We start from the raw sequence: 15,399 nt of genomic DNA on the forward strand, positions 1-15,399 counted from the left end.
ATTGTAGAAGAGGAAGGATGGGGTGATAGTCATCTCTTTTAAGAGTGTCACATCAACCAGCTGCTGGGAAGAAGAAAATGTACGCACACCTCAGCATGATCAGTCAACGCACATCTAATTTTACAGGTTTCTGAAACCTGGGATCTATTTGACTTCAAACATGTGAAAGGCTCCAGTCATTCAACTTGGTAGTAAGTTTTCTTAGTATTTGGCTGGATCATTTTCTTGCCTCCAATATTTAATTGAAGCAGTTGTGGGTAATGAGGTCTGCTCCTTGACAACTCATGAAGAGTTTTCACCCTCAGCTGTCCCGCTTCATAAGTTACATGTCACGTTGGCCACCTGCACAATGAGAAGGGGATCTAGTGCGATGCTCCAGGAAATTGTGACTCACAAGTAAGTCTTGACTACTGTGCAGCAGGCTGCCTTTTGGCCTGGCCCAAGAAGAGCTCTTGTAAAAGTAAATACTCAGAAACCAGGAGAGAGCTTGCAATCTTTTGGCTGGTGGTTCATTTATTTATTAAAGTAACCCTTCTTCCTTCAGGTTGCCATTGGCAGTGTCGTTTTTATCGGCTTGGCTTGCTTCCTATTTTCTTAGACATAGCTCTACATTGCTTGAAAAACAAACTGAACAAAATGATAAGGAGCACAATACAATTTACCAACAGGAACAAAGACGTGTGCAATCATTGGCCTAGCTTGTTGAGGTATATTTTATTCATATTCTTTTGTTTTTAAAGTCACAAAGAAACCTCAGTGCCATTGCTTAAGTATAGAGTTCCCTAAATGCCCCAGGTTTGGTGTATGAAGGATATCTTTTTCTTTGATTTTCTTAAGGAATCGAGATTGTAGGAAAGAATGCCAGTTGGAGAAAAGAATAGCTGGAAAACTCTTTAGAATGAATTTACATATGAATAATCCCTAGGGTTGTTATGTAGGTATGAGAGTACTGCAGCCTCCCAAATGGAAGGAACCCAGAAGGGGAATTTTAATTTTCACAGACTGTGTTTTAGAAAAAGTAAACTGGGAAGTGAAAGATGAAAAAGCTGATTCCTTTATAAATGTTAGAAGCTTAGAGAGTAAACACGTCAGGAGCAAGCCTGCGTTTTGTTGTTTTTCAGCCATACATAGTGCTGTTTTGGATGCAGAGTGTATCTCTGATGCGGTCGGTCCCAGTTCAAACCTTTATGTCCTAAATTGCTTGCCTCATAATGGCTATGGATTAAATTGCCTTATGCCACAAACTCCCATGCAATTTAGAGGAAGATTTTCATTGAGTAACACACTTGAAAAAACAACAACAAAATATTTCTATGAGAAGCAATTTGCTTTTCTAGGCTTTGCCTGCATTCCCGGTGCAATTATTGTAGATTATCTGAGTTTGAAAATGAGCTTTCTTCCTTGCAACCCACTCTATCCCCCTGATTCTCATGTGAAGTCATAATCCTCTATTTGCGCAGTACGCCTGTTGCCATGGAGATTAATGTGATGTTACAAATTTGCTATTATTTATGACTTCATCGTAGGATGGATCCGAATGAGAAATTAATCTCTGAGTTCTTCATCAAATATTTGGTGAGTCATATGAGAACAGGTGAAGGCACTTTTGGATTTCATGTCTTAATTGGGAGAGGGGAGTGCTTCCAGTGGGGAAAAACACAGAGGTTTACAAAATAATCATTTTAAAAAAAGTTCAAATGAGCATTTCTGACAAAGACAGAAAATGTGTCATACACTAGGCAAAAAATGTTTTCTGTTAAAAAACAAAAACAAAAAAAAAAAACACCTGCTAAGAGCTCTGAGACAATCCATCACTTCTCCCGGAGAAGCTTCCCTTGTCAGGGCCATTCTCCCAACAAGCTTCCTCTTGGTTCCACCATATTTACTTTCTTTACAAGGCAAAGCTAAATAGTGAGCACTCAGGTGCATAAGCCCTTCAACCATTGAGATATTGAATTCTGATCTTTAATAAACCAACATTGATTTACTTCACTGCTTCTGTTTGCTTAGTTAAGCTCCATTGGCATAGGAAAAGGCACACATAATTTAATCAAATTGCTTTTTTTTTTTCATTAGATTTTTTTATTAGTGCAGCAAAGGAGGCTGTAAGCATTCAGAATATATTTTTACCAGTAAAACATCTCCTCTCTTGAAAGAGAAATTTGAAATTGCATTTAGGTTCCTCTCTCCCTCCCAATATGTACAAACACTTAAATAAAACATAGCAGAAACTCTTATTTTTGAGTGTTAAACGTACTCTTACTTCCTCAACATTGCTGTTGACTCTTGAAGAATTGGGTAGAAGATCTAAACAGGACTGAACGCTTCTGTTTTCAAGTTTAAATGCAGATAAACAAGCTAATACCTTCATTTTAAATTAGTCCACATTTTTCCTGTTAGAATTAAATTCTCCTGATCATTTAGTTTAAGCAATAATATAAAAAAGAAGGGTTGAAAAGATGAAGCAACTTGCCAATGGCAGAAGATGAGTAGTTGGTGGACAATTTGGGGATAAAGCTCAGGGACCTTGAGAATTTAAAAGTTTATCACCAATGTCACTTGAAAACTACTTTTATTTCTCCTCTTGAATTTATTTCAAAGCAAAGAGGAAAAGCTCATTTTCCCCTAGTGTAAATCGTATGTCGATATTAATCCTATTTTTAGGTCTTTTTTTGGTTAGGATCCCTGGAGGTGTTGTCAGATAAGCATTGAACTATTAACCACAATGTTGGTGGCTCAAATTCACCAACTACTTGATGGTCAAAAGATGAGACTATGTTATCTTTTCCACTAAAGATTCATAGCTTCAGAAATCCTATACAAATAAGGTTGCTGTGAGTCAGAGTTGACTCAATGACAGAATTTTCTGTTTATTTTGTTAGCTTTTCCTTTTGTTTCTTTTAAGACACGACGTATGCAGAATTTCCAAATGTGGATCCTTGTTATTTCTGTGGGGAGAAAAGTCAATGAATCAATGCATGTGTGGGATTCATGAATCAGTCACAATGTTGCACTTCTACAAACCCAGGAGGAACGTAGACTTACCAACCTGACAGTGTCAACAAGCAGCTGATTCTGTTTTCTGTACAGCAACACTTGTTTCTCAGGCCTCCTTACTGCAAGGTGGGAAATACAGAATTAGTACTTTAGCTTTATGAAATTTGTCTAATCAAATGCTAACATTTGTATCTAGCTCTCAGCAATACAGAGCTATTTCTCTACTATCACTTTCCTTCTTTCTCAATATCTGAAGAGTGAGGCAGAGTTTCATTTCTCTTGTCTTTCATGCAAATAGGAAGCATTTTTCTTTGATCCTCTGATGACAGTGACTTCCTTGCTAGCTGGAGAAGTAAGCTTTGGTTGATGGACGATTGGATCTATGTCAGAGTGGAGAGAAAACGCTTGGAACCCTGGCGCTTGTACTGATGTGACAGATCAAATAATTCTAGAACCTAATCTAGGTTGAGCCTCCATATGAGAAAATAAATTTCCATAATACTGTATATACTTTATGTGCCACCTCAGATTTGCTCCTTGCTAGCTTCAATCATTGCCCTTCTTTTTGGCCAGAGGAATAGCCAGATTCACAAAGTTTCCATTACATCCTGAGTGTCTGAAACTGTGGCAGCGCTAGTGTCCAATTGGTGCTCCAGGTCAACCCACAAAGATGCACTGGAGTTGTGGTTTGTTTGTTTTCATGCTAGTCACTGCCTGTTGTTGTTCAAATCAAACTCACTCTCATATAGTTAATTCCAACTCACAGCTACAACATTGGAGAGGACTGAGCTGCCCATGTGAGTTTCTAAGACGAGCTCTTTATGTGAGTAGAAAGCCTCATCTGTCTCTCCCAGAGAGGCTGATGGTTTCAAACTGCAAAGCATAACCACTATGCCACCATGGCAAAGCGATGCCCTCACAAATGACAGGAGTTCAACAAAATTGGGAAGAAATTAATTAGATAAAATAAGATAAAATTGTTGGCCTGTCCTCCCACTCTGTACACTACTTAGAGATATGGCACTTCTTTATGCCAAATGTCCTACAAAACTGGCATGCATGGCTTCACCATTCCCAAATTTTCACTGCTAGTGAATTTGGATGAGATGTACATAGAGGCAAACCATTGGGAAACGAATTGGTAGTAGTAGTTGGCGTTATTATTACTGGCCATGAGATGATACCAATGCAGAGACCCCATTTATGCAGAGTACAATTGTTCCCAGTGTTGCCTCCAGAGTCAGTGCTGTGAAGCATTGTGTCAACATCCCCTGCTGCCTCCAGTGGGAAGGGCCAACTGTGAGCAATTTCAACTTGTCTTCTCCTTATTCCTTCTCAAGTTCTAGCACAGAGCCCAGCAGTCCCACCCCTGGCTCCAGTCTCGGTGACATTTTCTCTGAGGTGCCAGCCTTCCCCACTGCTGCAGCCACAGATCCGAGGGTCACTTTGACGCCAGCACCTCGGGCTGTCAGGAGGTAAGGCATACATCCCCCTCATTCCGCTATTGATGCGACTGACTTCTCCAGAAGGCTTCGGGAGGCTGTGACCTTTTGATAACAGATCATCAAAGCTTGTCTTTTCAGGAACCTCGGGATGAGCCAAACTGCCGGTCTTTTAACCAGTGGTTGAGTATTTAACTGTTTGTGCCATTCATGGACCCCATGTGATTGAGAAGTTGGGGAAAATAATCTAAGAATTGTGGCATGCAGTGGCTGCTTTTATCCCCTTTCTTTTTCTGTTTCTTTTCTTCTTTTTTAAAAATCGCTTTATTAGGGGCTCGTACAACTCTTATCACAATCCATACATACATCAATTGTGTAAAGCACATTTGGACATTCATTGCCCTCATCATTCTCAAAACATTTGCTCTCCACCTAAGATCCTGGTATCAGCTCCTCATTTTTTTCACTTCCCTCCATGCTCCCCCCTTCCTCATGAACCCGTGATAATTTATAAATTATTATTTTGTCATATCTTTCCCTGTCCAACGTCCCCCTTCGCCCACTTTTTTATTGTCCGTGCCCCCAGTGGCTGCTTTTATAGCTTGGAATTCTCGTAAGAAGAAAGTGACATATTCAGGTCAAATAATTATTGACATCAAACATAATCATAAAGGTGACAAGGAGCTGTAAAGGGACTTTTATGTCCAAGTCAGGACCCTGATACAGAAGAAGTGGTACTTGTATGAGCATAAGGGTCCTGAACCCTCCCATTCCCTTGAATTGTCTAGTCATTTGTGTTAGTCTGGGTACCCTAGAGAAACAAATCTACTGAAACTTATACATATAAGAGATAGTTTTATATAAAGGGTAAGTGCACATCAAGAAAACATCCCCACCCAGTGCTGCCCAAGCCCACAAGTCCAACATTAGCCCGTATGTCCGACACCAATCCACAAAGTGCTCTTCCATCTCACAAAACACACACAATGATGCTGACTACAGGAGGAAAGCCGAATCAGTGAGCGTGTAAGCATCTCAGCGCTGGCAGGGGTCTCCGCACGGCTGCTCCAGCACCCAAGGCTGCATAGGGGTAGGTCCATGTGGCTTCTTCTCAGAAATTTCTTACAGGAAGTAAGCCTAGCCAGATGAAGCAGGGAACTGGCTAAGGCAGTTACACCCTGGTCCAACTATCACAAAGCAAGAGACTCGAGAACTCAAAGCGAGGCTCACCGAGCTATTTATCCTTTCGCCCACATGTGATTATCGGCCAGGTTGGCACAAAAAACTTTAACTATCTCACCATTAGAGAAGCAAAGCATCCGCTTTCCTTTTCCATAGAAGAGGAGAATGGCCTAGGGACTATAACAATTTTCTATAAAGATGCTTTCTAGTAAGATGATGCTCATTTTCTTTGCTATCCATCTCTACTACGTCTATGCAAATAATCAAAATCCTGTCAATTGGCAATATGTAGGGAGCAGGGATAGGGATTTCTGGAAAAGACAGACTTATTCTGGGGGATGTATTGCAATGGCCTTACTGATCCCACTGAAACTGGCTTTCCTGCCCTGGCTACTCAAGAAACAGAGAGTACTATTCAGAAACAGGTGGGAAATAATTTACCATAGAATAAAATTTGACAAATGGGAGAAAGGTATTGAAAAGTAAATTGCTGGCCTACTCTCCCCAGAGAATGATTGCTTAGAGATGTACTGGTTTGATTCACAAATGTACTCTGAACTGAGCAAAACTGATACTTTTTCTTAAACTCTATAGTCATCAGTATATTAGGTTACAGGGAATGATAAGGAGGATAAGAGAATATAAAGCTACGTGGGGAAGAAATCATTGTCATAGAGATATGTGCCTTTAGCTTGAAACTTAATTCTCTAACGAGGATACCTGTAGCTTGCTATTGAAATTGCTCCTTGAAATGGTTCTTTGAATTTGCATATAACAATAGCAACCATTAGACAGAGTTGACAGGTCAGAATTTCCTTAGTGTGATATAAAGGGAGAAATCAGAAAGCCCAGAGATATGCGATGGTATCTATGCATTATTATATTATATATGAGAATCCATCACTAGCCATGTACACTGAGGGTGGGGTAGGAGGTATTACCTTCTTAATGTTGGCAAGCAAGAATATCCTGCTATGGAGAGCATCAAAATCTTTGAGAAGCCAAGTGATGACTGTTTTCTACATGCTGGGTGTGCTGGTGGGAGATGCTACCATGGACTTGACCTCCTTAATATTGATTTAAAAAAACTTTTAAAAAAACTCACTGCCATAGAGTTAGTACTGACTTACAGTGACCTCCTGTGGGGTTCTGAGTCTATAACAGTTTACAGGAGTAGAAAGCAGTCTTTCTCCTGAGCAGCTGCTACTGGTTTCAAACTGCTGACCATGTGGAGTGCAGCCCAAATTGGAACCATAGGGATGCTAAAATTCCAAAACAGAATAGTCCAGATTGAAATCTTTAAGTATTCTATACTGCTTATAATAGATAGCAGAATAAAAGTTAAGGTGTCCTTGCCTACAGAGATCTGTGACAATGAATAAATAGACCATCGTGGTATACCTGGGTCAAGACAAATGGGTAATATCTAGAATACTGACAAACTTTAATAATAATAATAATACTCTGGAAATGCCAAGCAGAAGTCTGACATACAATTTCACAGTGCAGAATTGTGGTTCTTCATTCCTATTCTAGATCTATATTCATTGATTTAAGGGGAGACTACTGTATTCTGCAATTCTGATGAAGTATAGATGGAACAATAATTCTCTGACTCATCCCCAAAGAGTAGCTCATCCTTTGGGGAAATGTTGCTAAAAGATTCTTAAAGGATCATTGAATACAAGGTCTTTCCAGACACAGGTGCCAGGAAATCTAAAAATGCTAATATGGTCCTTTGATTACTGTGAGGATTTAGGAGGCCAGATGATAAATGGTATTAAACGGGTCTAATAGGCTTGAAAGGAGTCCAAAGGTGCTATCGGGTAACCAATGTACTGCTAACTACAAGGCCAGCAGTTCAAACCCACTACCCTGTCAGGGGGAGAAAAATGAGACTATCTGCTAATATTAAGATACATAGGCTCTGAAACCCTACATAGGATGGATACGAGTTGAAATAGACTCAATGGAAGTAGAGTTGGGTTTTTTACTAGGCTTGAGGATCCCTTCTAAGAATATTTCCTGAGTCCAAGAGGGTTTCATTAGATAGATGGACATAGCATCTGGCAGACTCCTTGTATTAGTTTCCTGACCTTTTCAGTGAATGGCTAAGAATGACCAAGTGGAGGCCTCTAAAATTGCTCTATCTTCCTCCCTCCAGCCACGACAATGCATCACTAGTAATACTCATCCTGAAATGAATTACAGTTATAAATACCTGCATCAAAGCAGTGGTGATTCTCATTTGGTTCCTTGACCTGAAATCTGCACAAACAAACCAACTATATTATGACAGAAAATAACTGACTACCACGAATCTAACCAGGTGGCATCTCTAATTGAAGCTGCCATGCCGCAAGTGACATCTTTTCAGAAGTGGTAAGCCAGCCTCCGTGGCTACTAACTTAGTGAATGTTTTCTTCTAAGTTTCTTCACATAGGAAGGGCTGTGTAAATGCAGTTTAATCCGATGTAATATACGGACACTGTTTTGCCTTAGGGCTTCTCTACTTTCTATCACATTCTGGGTTACTAGGTCTTTGATCAATGTTATCAGTCAAGTTCCAAGGGGGAATTCCTGACTTTAACAGATCGGTGAATACAGCGAATTGTGACCTTGCTCTTAAACCACTGTAATGCCGTGGCCTTGCATCACCTCTGACACATGGTGACCCCAGGTGTTGCAGTTTAGAACAGCTCCATAGGGTTTTGTTTACTTCCTGCTTTTACTGTCATTTTTTTCCCCACAGTATTTTTTTAAGGAGAAAGATTGATCATAGAGCCTAGATTTCCATTGAAAACTTCTGTCTTTCAGAGGCCAGTCTTTAAGAGACATGAAAGGCTGATTTCAAGGCTATAAAACTGCTACTATCAGATTGGTTTTCATACTTGACTCAGCCCCTTGGCAATTACATTTTCTTCAAGTGTTAGGTTGTTGTGGAGATTGAACGAGACTCTGGAAATCAAAATTCTATCAGTTAGAGCGACACGTGAGATTTTCATAAACTAAAATGAAGTGTGATGAATTTCACAACTTCCCAAGCCCATGTTGTTAAGAATTCATATAAACATAAAGAGGCAAAAAGCCATGGATTGTGAACACCCAGTACCAGGATGTGAGAACATACTCATAACTGTTTCTCTTAAAAATGCAGTTTAATCAGTTTTACAATTGGAAAAAATGACAAGCCTTTACAACAAATGCTAGTATAAATGATCACAATACAAAGCTGTCTAGTATGAGGACAGAGCCTCTTGGGGAAACTCTGGAAATAAAAAAAAACACTTGGTTTCTTATGAAAAAAATATACAAATCTTTTAAATCTCACAAGTACCCAGTAACTCTGTAATGAGATGTGAGCAGAAACTCACAGCAGTGGCTATAGATTTGTCATCCGAAAACTTGGTTACTTTTATAAATTCTCACAAGCGTACCATCTGTGAAAAAGACCGACCATAAGTTCAGTGTACTCTGATATTTTTAGATGCCAGATTGTTTTTAAAAAATATTTATTTGCTTACTGGCTTAATACATTATTTCATCTAATTTTTCTCTGTCTTTATTAAGAATTCAGAAAATGTTAGGGGTATATTGTAGTAACAAGTATATATTTAACAAAAAAATTTTAATTTCTTCTTCATGGTAGAAAGTTTAACATACATATCTTAGGATATGTATATAGACATATGTAGGATATGTACGAAAAAAGTACAATTATTTAGAAAACTTAGGTATCTAGATAATCAAACTCTTTTGGATTCAGATTCTGATCCCTAGAAAATGGTAGACTTTGACTCCTAACCAGCAGGATCTATTTGATGTCACAAATGATTAAGTGTTGATGACCAGCTGTAAATTTAGCAATTCAGACCCACCCAGAGGCCCCTTAGAAGAAAGGCATTATGATTTGTTTCTGAAAGGTCAAAGAATATAGATCAGGTCTTCTCTGTACACATGAGTCACCAGGAGTCCGAATCAAGTTCATATAATTAATAATAAATGGGAAAACTTATCCAGGGGTATATTTTCAAATCACTATTCAGAATAATCTTCAGTTTGAAACACATTCCCTCTTAGTTTTACATTATTAGCATTGTATCAGAATTATTTTTTTTAGTTTAACTTTCCCACTGGAACTTAATGCGGTACACTCAATGCAATCATACAAGTAGTTATCATATTTCAATATTTAATAGTAGTTCTTATATTGCAGATTATTATTTCTATTGTATATTGTTGTTCACTGCTTTTGAGTTGATACTGACTCATAGAAACCCATAACAGAAGAATGAAAACTTGTCTGGTTTTGCGTCATCCTCACATTCAGCAGCATGTGTAAGTCCATTGTGAAAACTTTGTATTGTGTCCATTCATTTCACTGAAAGTCTCTTACACCCTTGCGAGCAATTTACGTGCTCCAAACACAATGTCTTCCTTTCGTGACTGACCCCTGTGATAGTATCCAAACAATCAACTTATCATTGGCTAATTTTTGAGCATAGATTCCAGGCTTTCTTCCTAGTCTGTTTCAGCATCGAAACAAACTCACTGCCATTGAGGTGGGCCCAATGCATAGTGATCCTATAGACATACTGAACTGCGAGTTTCTGAGGCTGCTAGTCATCCATTATGGATGTTTAAAATATTGGTGCCATAGCTTCCAGAAGCATAACAACAAACAAACCACGAAGTGTGACAAACTGCCAGAGATGTGGTGGTTCTGTTGTATAAATCCCCAAATGAAAGAAAGCCCACTGCTATTGAGTTGATGTCAACTTACAGCAACACTATAGGTCAGAATAGAGCTGCCCTTCTGAGGGTCCCAAAGTTTTAAATCTTTGCAGGAGTTAACACCCTCATCTTTCTCCTCTGGGCCAGCTGGTGGGGTTGAACTGCTCATTTTGTGGTTCGTAGTCAATGCGTAACCCTAACCTCCTATCTGTTGTATAATAATCACAAAACACGCACCAAAAAACACCCTACTATTTCTGCTAACGCTAACAAATGCAAAACGGCAAAACCAAAAAACTCTGCGTTTTTCCGGTAAAGAAAAAAATTAAGGAGGAAACATTTAGCGAGCTAGTAATTCTACTACATAAAAACAATATATAAATTTGTAACTATTATTGGGAACTTTCTAAATATCAGGAACTTGGAACATGTCGTTTAAAGCAACGGCCTACGGAAGTAGTATCATTGTTGCCTTAGTACAGATAAAAAACTACAGAATACTGAAGTCATATATTCTCTATCACATAACTTATAAGTGAAAGAGTCGTATTGTACTCTTAGGTAGTCTGCGCTAGGTCCAACCGGTCAACTACACCATTATATGTAATTCCATGAATATAGAATCAGAAATCTTTTCTTTAATTTGTTCATGAAGAGATAACTTAGGAAATAGGATGCAACTTGCCCCAAACTAATTAGCATAGAACAGTACAGAGGCCCGGATTGGATACCAGAGTCCTTTCAAGGTATCAGAACTTTCTTAATCTCATGGTAAAATGAATAACAACTTGTAATTATTGTTGTTTGGTATTGTCAAGTTTGTTCCAACTCACAGCAATACCATGTGTGACAGAACCATACACTGATCGGTTCTGCATCATCCTTTCAAGTGTTGCTATGTTTGAGTCCATTGTAGCAATCACTGTGCCGATCTATCTCATTGAGGGTCTTCTTCTTTGATGACCCTCTACTATACAAAGTGTAATGCCCCTCTCCAGGGACTGGTCCCTCCTGATAAAATGTCCAAGTGTGTGAAATGACATCGAGGAGCATTTCAACTGTACTTATTTCACGATAAATATGTTGGTTCTATTGACTGTCGTGGCATATTCAATATTCTTTATTGACCTCATAATGCAAATACATCAATTCTTCTTTGGTTTTTCTGACCCACTGTACAACTTTTACATACCTAAGAGGTGATTGAAAATACCATGGCTTGTGTCAGATACACCGTGGTCCCCAAAGTGACATCTTTGCTTTTTAATCATCTCAAAAGGTCTTTACCAGCACATTTGTCCAAAGTATTAGTCATTTGATTCATTTACTGTTGCTTCTAAGAGTATTGATTGTGGATCCAAGAAAAATGACAGCAAACTATCTAAGAGGAGGTTACCAAGAGGCGGAAATAAGGGGAAAGTGACAGTGGGGCAGGAGGAAGTTAAAAGGAAACAGAGGAAGGACCAAGGAAGTAAGCAATGGATAGAGGTACAAACATAGCAGTGTACATATGTAAATACACTAATCCACAAAATTAGAGGTATTGGCCCATGTGCATACATTTATATGGCAATATACTGAGGTAGGGGATGGACTTTGGACCTCTGCTCATACCCTTCCTCAATACAAGAACATGTTCTAACCAATCGGCATTCTGAGATGTTCAGCCTCCTGACACAATCACTGAAGACAAAACAGGTACATAAGCAAATGTGGTGAAGAGGGCAGATGGTGACAGGCTATTAAAAGATATAGCATCTGGGGTTTTAAAGGCTTGAAGTTACACAAGCCGCCATTCAGCAGTGAAGCAATTAAGTCCACATGGAAGAAGCACGCCACTGGTGTGATCATGAGGAGTCATATGGACTGGGCAATAGGCATCAGCAGACACATAACAAACAAAAACATATTGTTGAGAACAAGAGAGCAGAGATCCAAAGCCCCTCTGTAGACAGTGGAATAATCTCCCCACAGAGGGACCACAGGGAAGGGATGAGTCACCAGGGTGCAGTAAAGCATCAATGAAACATACTATATTCCTCTGGTTCCTTGAGGCTTCCTCACCCCTGACTACCATGACCCCAGTGCTGCTTCCCAGTTCAGACTGGACCGGAACATGTGTACACGTATAGAAAGGGATGAGAGCTCACGACACACAGAAACCAGGAGAGGGAATGATGATGACAGAAGGGTAGGGGGAATTGAAGAAGAGGAAGGGAGAAAGGGGGAACTGATCACAATGATCGATACATAACCATACACTCCTCTACAGGGGTGTATTAGACAGGGTTCACTAGAGAGATAAAACCAGATTGCTGATAATTTTATATATTTATTTATAAAGATAATGAGATTTATAACACAGAAAATGAACTGTTAAATTATATACAGATAGAAATATAATACAAGAAATGAACAGTTAAATTATGAAGCAGTACAAATGGCTCAGTGCAACTCACTCCCATGAGAGAGAAAGTTGTGAGACACTAGCAGTCCTTCAAATCTAGTCTGCTGCCAGATCTCCCTCTATTTATAGAGAGAGCTAAGCTATCTCAGCACAGCAGCCAACCGCAAGGCAGATCATCAACTGTCAACTAAGTGCCAGTCCCCAGCTCCAGAGAAGTCTTAAAGGGACCTCAACTTACAGTGACACAGTTCACAGGCTAGGCGTCCCACAGGTAGTGTAGCCTATAAATTGAGGCACAGAACAAGCAAGGCATGTTCTGCATCGCACACTGGTCCGATGATCACAGAGCAAGAGACAAGAAAGGCGAGGCTCACCGAGTCATTTAACTCTCTGCCCTTCAGTTAATCCCACTTGTGTTTATCGGCCAGGCTGGCACGATAAACTATCTCAATGGGGAAGAACAACAGAAAATATGGGGGAACGGAGACAGCGATCAGTGTGAGAGATGAAAATAATAATAATGTACAATCTATCAGGGGGTTATGAGGGTGGGGGGGTGAAGGGGGAGAAAAAAAAAGCTGGTACCAAAGGCTCAATAGAAAGTAAATATCTAGAAATATCTAGAAGAGAATGAGGGAAACATATGTACAAACATGCCTGATTCAATTGATGTATGGATTGTGATAAGAGTTTTATGAGCCCCCAATAAAATGATTTTAAAAAAAGAAAAAGGAAAATGAAATCCTTGACAATCTTGATTTTTGTTGATCATAATGTCGCTGATTAGTTTAGTTGTGAGAGCTTTTGTTTCCTTAATGTCGAGGTGAAGTCTACGTAGAGGACTGTCGCCCTTGATCTTCATCAGTAAGTTCTCCACTTTCAGCAAGCATGAATTTTCCATTTGTACATTACAGGTTGCTAAAGAATTTTCTCCAATCCTAAGCCATGTTCATCTTTACATAGTACAGTACAACAGCTTCTTGCATTGTTATTTAACATACAGGTTTAATTAATGTGGTGAAAGCATACAACAAGGATGTACACTTCCCTGAAGTTAAACTAAACACTATACTTTTGCTAGGTTCAAATGCCTGCCTTTTGGGCGATGTTCTGCATGAACACAGCTAAATGCTTTGGGATTCCCAGACTTTTACACATTATCCATCATTTGATATAACAGCATCAGTTTGTGATAAGTTTGTTTGGCTATAGAAACTATTTTAAAAAGAATTATCAAAATTAAATGCTATTTTCTTGGAATTTGACTTATTTATTTTTGGTTCCAACTGTGATGTTAAATGACGCTATGCTTCCTTTTTGAGAGTGGAAGTTACCAGCTGCTAAGCCTTTATGGATAAACTTTTATGTATAAACATTGCTCCAACTTTCCATTTTGTATTGACTCACCTTAACATAAAAAAATGTGTCTGAAAATACTGATATTACAATCATGTGTGTCTAATCCTGAGTATAACAAAAGAGCAGATTTGCTGTGGGTGTGCCCAGTCCACTTGACGGCTGTGGGTCAATGTGAAATGAAGGCTTCTCCTGACTCCTGTAGCTGCAAGGACCGCTGAACATGAAGTTGGAAGATGAAGGCAGAAGACCAATGGATGCCGAGCTGATTGAATCTGCAATCAGTTTAATGCATCCAAGGTCAGCAGTCCACTGAGGGCTCCTGAAATGGGTAGGTGATAGAACAGGAAGTGCACAAACTGGATGCAGAATCCATGTCCAACAACAGAAAAGAATTATTTCCCGCAAATTGACCATTTATATTAAGAGTAGGCCACACTGAAAGAAACCTCCCTCAATCATATCACAGCCACCCAAGTTGACATAAAATCTAACAATCATACATATTGTCCAAGGAAAAACATGATTATCTTAGAGCGCATGCTAGAATGACCATTGCTTCTAATATTAACTTATGGCTTGATTTCTTTTGTCCAGAGTAGGTCATAGAAGAGTTCATAAGGTACATGCATTATCTTGAGAAACGACCCTTTCTGTCTTACTGAAAAAAAACCAAAAATATTTTATTGGGAGCTCTTACAGGTATTATTACAATCCATAGTTCCATTAGATCAAGCATAATTGTACAATTGCTGCCATCATCATTTCCAATACATTTTCTTTTCTTCTTGAACTCCTTGATATCAGCTCCCCTTTATGCCCTCCATCTCCCACCCTACCACCCCCCTGATACTTCAATATATTATTATTATTGTTGTGTTTTTGCCATAACTTCTACCATCCCATTTATCCAATCACCTAAAACTCTGGTGTTCATTCCCTTAGATTTACTAACACTTTTTGTGTATGTGGCTGAAATGTCAACATTCTGAGATAATTTGTAGAAAATGAACAAAAAGCCTAGTGTTTCAGGATGGTAGGTGAGGAATTCCCACTTACTTTTGTGTTTCTGGACAAGTCATAGGATCTTCCAAAGTCTTGCTTCCCTACTTTGGAAAGGGACATTTTTCTGGGTAAAGCAGAGGGTCAGAAAAGAGAAGGAAGACTCTCAATAAGAAGGAAAAAAGGAGGACCTAATGCCGGGGGCTTAAGTGGAGAGGAAATGTTTTGAGAATGATGAGGACAATGAATGTACAAATGCACTTTACACAATTGATGTAT

This window comes from Echinops telfairi, unplaced genomic scaffold (genome assembly GCF_000313985.2).
Source record: "Echinops telfairi isolate 266 unplaced genomic scaffold, ASM31398v2 ScPeMD7_1;HRSCAF=3_1, whole genome shotgun sequence".
Taxonomy (NCBI): Eukaryota; Metazoa; Chordata; class Mammalia; order Afrosoricida; family Tenrecidae; genus Echinops; species Echinops telfairi.